This window comes from Microtus oregoni, unplaced genomic scaffold (assembly GCF_018167655.1).
Source record: "Microtus oregoni isolate MIOR12 unplaced genomic scaffold, Mior012 000006F_ref0000085, whole genome shotgun sequence".
NCBI classification, from domain to species: domain Eukaryota; kingdom Metazoa; phylum Chordata; class Mammalia; order Rodentia; family Cricetidae; genus Microtus; species Microtus oregoni.
The window spans coordinates 54,267,504-54,273,612 of NW_024543065.1; the positions used below are offsets into that span (position 1 = coordinate 54,267,504).

Consider the following 6,109-nt stretch of genomic DNA (forward strand, 5'->3'; position numbering starts at 1 on the left):
CTCCAAATGTCTTCTGGGAGCCCAAACTCCACTTGAGACTCACTGGATGGAACCTTCACTATAGACATTATTGCAAACTTGGGGTGCACAAATAAGACAGGACTTTATGCACTATTACTAATGTGAAAGAGTCTAGCAGATCCTCTGCTATTTGTTTATGGTGGGCACAGAGTTTATACAATGTACTATTGAAACACATGGCTACCTATGTGTTACTGTCTTTTTTCCTACCAAAAACACTAACATTAGACAGGGGTGGTGATGGGGTAGGTAATTCACCAATTACTTTTACATCGACTGATGAGAAAGCTACAGTTCATAAACCTTTGCTAAGCAGAGGACGGAGAACAGTCAAGGCAAATGCCCTTCTTTCTGAATTTGCAGTCTCTCCTTCTCCACCTGCAAGCGCTCCTTTTCGATCTGCAGTGTCTCAGACTCAAACTTCAAAAACTGCAGCCGATCTTTCTCCAGCTGCAGACGTTCTTGCTCGAGTTTCAACTTCTCCGCTTCTATGTCCTGTGGCTGTGGTATGGACTTCTCCCCCTGGCCTAGGTCGTTCTCTAGGGCGGGTTTCTCAGCGCTAACCAACTGCAGCCTCCACTTCTCTCTCTAGATCTGCAGCCGCTCCTTCTCCAGCTGCAGGGGCTCATGCTCCAGGTCTAGGTGGGCCCTCCTTCTCTATTTGGAGCCACTCCATTTCCACCTGCAGCCTTTCTGCCTCAATATCCAGTCAGCGTTTTTCCAGCTCCAGTTTCTTTTTCTCTATATTCATGAGGCTCATCATAAACGGGTCTGGATGGAGTGAAATTGAGGGTGAAAAACTTGTCGATGTGGGGGAAGTCAGGGAGCTCACTTTCCCTCCTGGAATCTGGTATGACAGATGACAACATTTCTTCCTCTTCCTCATTCTCAAACTCTGGGCTCTGTGGGTCCCTTTCTTCCTCTTCCACTTTGACTTCTGTTAGGGATCTACCTGCATCTCGGAAATCCGCCACATTCTGCCAGTCAAAATTTGCATAATTTTGGAATGCAATTTTTTTCATCTATCTCAGAGAGAGAGAGAGAGAGAGAGAGAGAGAGAGAGAGAGAGAGAGAGAGAGAGAGAGAGAGAGAGTTGTCTAAATCAGACGTGGGAAGAGGAAACCCAGAACCAACCAGCTTCATGTTGGCCTTCTTTCTCTTCCTTTTCATGAGTGCACACCAGTCAAGGTACTGTCTCTTCACCTCAGTCCCTGTCCTCTGTTCGCCTTCACCAACAGTGTTGAATTGCTTGGAAAAAATGACTTCCTTCCTTTTGGTAATTTCTTTCAAAAGGGTCTGAGTTTCCTGAACACTGAAATTGCTTTTCCTTTTCCTTTTCAACTGCTTCATTTTTCAAACTTCAGTGCAGGTTTTAATAGCAGGAAAACTTGTGCAAAGAATGCAGAGTATGCTCCAAAGAACGAAGCCCAAGAACAACCCCTTGTCGGCTCTTACCTAAAAATCACTGAGTTTCCATTCATCCAGTCATGGAAGCAGTTTGATATCTGCGACCCCCGCGGCACCATCACAGGATCGCCTTTATTGAGTATTTTTGCATCCATGTTTAAGAATGAGATTGGTCTGTAATTCTCTTTCTTGGTTGAGTCCTTGTGTGGTTTTGGCATCAAGGTAACTGTAGCATCATAAAAAGAGATTGGCAATGTTCCTTTTGTTTCTAATATGTGGAACACTTTGAGGAGTATAGAGTTATTAGCTCTTCTTGGAAGTTCTGGTAGAATTTGTGCTAAAATCATCTGGCCCTGGACTCTTTGTTGTTGTTGTTGGGAGGTTTTTGATCACAGCTTTAATTTTCTTGCAGTTTATAGGTCTATTTAAATTGCTCACCTGGTCTTGATTTAATTTGGGTATATGGTATCTATCCAGAAAATTCTCCATTTCTTTTATGTTTTCAGTTTTGTGGAGTACAAGGTTTTGTAGTATGACCTAATTATCCTCTGAATTTCCTTAGTGTCTATTGTTATGTCCTCCTTTTCATTTCTGATTTTGTTAATTTGGATGTGCTCTCTCTGCCTTTTGATTAGTTTGGATAAGTGTTTGTCTATATTTTTTTATTTTCTCAAAGAACCAGCTCTTTGTTTCATTGATTCTTTGTATTGTTTTCTTTGTTTCCATGTTGTTGCTTTCAGCCCTCATTTGGATTATTTCCTGTCTTCTACTCCTCCTGGGTAAGTCTGCTTCTTTTTGTTCTAGAGCTTTCAAGTGTCCTGTTAAGTCTCTAGTGTGAGCTTTCTCCGTTTTCTTTATGTGGGCACTTAGTGCTACAAACTTTCCTCTTAGCACTGCTTTCATAGTGTCCCATAGGTTTGGTTATGTTGTGCCTTCATTTTTGTTTAATTCTATGAAGTCTCTAATTTCTTTCCTTATTTCTTCCCAGGTGTGGTTCAGTAGTTCACTGTTCAATTTCCATGAGTTTGTAGACTTTCTGAGAGTAGTATTGTTGGTAAATTCTAACTTTAATCTATGGTGATCCAATAAGACACAGGAGGTTACTCCAATTTTTTTTTTTTTTGTATTTGTGGAGGTTTGCTCTGTTACCGAGAATGTGGTCTGTTTTAGAGAAGATTTGATGAGGTGCTGAGAAGAAGGTATATTCTTTCCTGTTTGGGTGGAATGTTCTATAGATATCTGTTAAGTCCATTTGATTCGTGACATCTGTTAGTTGTCTCATTTTTCTGTTAAGTTTCTGTCTGGTTGACCTGTACAGTGGCAAGAGTGGAGTGTTGAAGTCTTCTACTATTAATGTATGTGGTTTAGTGTACAATTTAAGTTTTAACAATATTTCTTATACATATGTGGGTGCTCTTGTATTAGTGGCATAGATGTTCAGGATAGAGACTACATCTTGATGAATTGCTCCTGTTATGAGTATAAAGTGTCCTTCTCCATCTCTTCTGACTGATTTTAGTTTGAAAGCAATTTTGTTAGATATTAGGATAGTTACACCCACTTGTTTCTAAGTTCATTTGATTGGAAAACCATTTCCCAACCCTTTACTCTGAGGTAGTGTCTGTCTTTGAGGTTAAGGTGTGTTTCTTGTATACAGCAGAAGGCTGGATCCTGATTTTGTATCCATTCTTTTAGACTATGTCTTTTTATGGGTGAATTGAGTCCATTGATATTAAGCAATATTAATGACCAGTGGTTGTTAATTCCTGATATTTTTTGGTTGTAGTGTTTGTATGTTTCCCTTCTTTCAGTTATGCTGGGGGGTTATCAGGTGCTTGTGCTTTGTGGGTGCAGTTATCTTCCTTGGGTTGAGATTTTCCTTCTAGTACTATTTGTAGTGCTGGTTTTGTGGATACATATTCTTTAAATCTGGGTTTGTCATAGAATATCTTGTTTTATCCATCAATGGTGATTGAAATCTTTGCTGGTATAGTAGTCTGGGCTTGCATCCATGGTCTCATTGTGTCTTTAGCATATTGACCCAGGACGTTTGGCTTTCATGGCTTCCATTGACAAGTTGGGTGTAATTTTGATAGGTTTACCTTTATATGTTACTTGACCTTTTTCCTTTACAGCTCTTAATATTCTTTCTTTATTCTGTATGTTTTGGGTTTTGATTATTATATGGAGAGGGGATTTTTTTTTGATCCAGTTTATTTGGTGTTCTGTAAGCTTCTTGTACCTTCACTGGGATATTCTTCTTTAGGTTTGAAAAGTTTTCTTCTACGATTTTGTTGAATATATTTTCTGTGCCTTTGAGCTAGAGTTCTTTTTCTTCTTCTAACGTTATTATTCTTAGGTTTGGTCTTTTCAAGATGTCCTAGATTTCCTGAATGTTTTGTGTTAAAAATTTGTTAGATTCAATGTTTTCTTTGATCAATGAGTCTATTTCCTTTACAGTATCTTCAACACCTGAGATTCTTTCTTCTATCTTTTATATTCTGTTGGTTATACTTGTCTCTGTAGTTCCTATTCATTTACCCAGATTTTCCATAGCCAAAATCCCCTCAGTTTGTGTTTTCTTTATTGCCTCTATTTTAATCTTCAAGTCTTGAACTGTTTGCTTCACTTGTTTGATTGTTTTTTCTTGGTTTTCTTTGAGAAATTTGTCTATTTCTTCCAATTTTTGTGTTTTCCTCCATTTCTTTAAGGGAGTTTTTCATTTCCTCTTTAAAGGTCTCCGTCATTTTCATAGAGTTACATTTAAAGTTGTTTTCTTCAGCTTCTTCTGGGTTAGGATGATCAAGTCTTCCCGTTGTATGACCACTGAGTTCTGGTGTTACCATGTTGCTTTTCAGGTTGTTAGAGGAGTTCTTGCACTGGCACCTACCCATCTCTTTCTTCAAATGAGGCTGGCAGTGTCTTTGCATCTTGGTCCAATCCTTGCAGTTGCTATCTGAGTGTTTGGGAGTTTTTCTTGGTCTGCTATGTACTGTCAATGCCGGTGTCTCAAGAAGCCTCTGAGGGGTGCCAAGAGCAACGGCCGGTGGGAATTGCTTTGCCTCAATAGCCTGCCTGCAGCAAGGTAGACCCTTTGTTAGCAAGGTTCCTGGCCAGAAAGGGAACCTGATCCTGCTCCGGGGGACCCTTCAGAGTGGTTTGTGAGTGTGCTCTTGACCTGTCAATGCCGGTGTCTCTAGAAGCCTCTGAGGTCTCTCTAAGCCTGCTCTCTTAGCCTTCTCTCCTGGATTGTTCTCTTGGATCTCCCTTAATTTCCTCAGTATTGTAGCAAGCTCTTGGTCCCCTCAGTATTGTAGGAAGCTGTGTTTCAGAGTTCCACCAGGGTTGTAGGAGGATAGGCAACTTTGGGTTTGGGTGAAGCTTGTAGTTTGCAGGGTTCAGTGTATGGGGTTGGGTAATGTGGGAGCCTACCTTCAGGGAACTCTCCTACTGGCTGGCCAAAAAAGCCTGGGGAGTTGGAGGAGGGTTCTGTGGTTTTGTCCCACTGTGGAGGTACTAGAGAGAGGAGTGTCCTGCCACATGACTGTTCACTCACCTCTAAAGTCTCCTCAGAATTGGAGCAAGCTGTGTTTCAGAGTTCTACCAAGGTTGCAGGAGGATAGGCAAGTTTAGCGGTGTAGGGGGCTAGTAGCTTGGAGGGTCGGGTTGGCTGGATGGGGTTGGGTAGTGAGGAACTTACCTGCCCAGAACTCCTCTTTCCCCTTTGATTTTTGCTCAGGTGTCATTTGATGGCTGTTCTACCCCAAACCTTCAGGGGCTCTTTGCAATCACGGGTCTCGTTCCAATGATTCTGCCTCATCTTCATGGCCCTGCAGTATATGGCAGTTTCATCACTGGTTGGCATTATCACAGTTTAGACAGAGTCCTCTTTTTTGGAGGGGACCTTTGAGCTGCCACTAGGAGCTAGCATTTTGTCTGCCATGGAAAACTTTTTTCATTTGACTCTTTAAATGCCATACTCAGCAGATCTCTGGAGAGCTTTTGGGGGCCATTTCTTGAACATATATCTGACTTTAAATACACTTTATTTGTTTTTAGTTACTTGTTCCATTTCAACCTTGAAAGCATGCACAGAAAGTGAAATAAAGCTCATCCCTATCTGTAAATCACATTTGTTTTTAGTATGACTGCAAGCAACATTCTGAGCACTTTAAGGAATTTTATCACTTATGGAGTGGCTGACTATTAGCCTGTATGTCCTAATTATAGTCTAAAAATCGAAATTCTTGAACTGAAGCACTTTTAGTACTTAAATAAAACTTCAAATCATAAAACAGTTCATAGAGATACTGGGAACTTTACAAAACCATGCATATAGTTCACAGAGGGATTGGGATCCTCATTTTTTTATCTTTTCATAGTACACCAGTATAGAGCATCACAGTTTCTTGTCTCAGTTTGTCAAAACTGAGCTAAAGCTGAACAAAGTCAACAAAGACGAAGAGGCCAGATATACATTTTCAAGTCAGCCTCTGTGGGCCTGAGTAGACTTAGGCAGGGCGAGACAACCGATAGGCTTCATGCCAAAATGAGTAGGCCATTATCTTGTTGCGTCATAAGATAGACATATCTCAGTTCATGGTGTTCTAGCGGTGGGTCTGACTCCTTATCTTCTCATTTCCTTCCCCATATGTTTAATTTTTTTTTATCCTTTTTCATC

General features: G+C 40.7%; 1 pseudogene; it reads right to left on the reverse strand.

Annotated features, from left to right (window-relative positions):
- Window positions 1–351: 351 nt before the first annotated feature.
- LOC121450120 lies at window positions 352–1,371 on the reverse strand (annotated as a pseudogene).
- Between the last annotated feature and the right edge of the window lie 4,738 nt (window positions 1,372–6,109).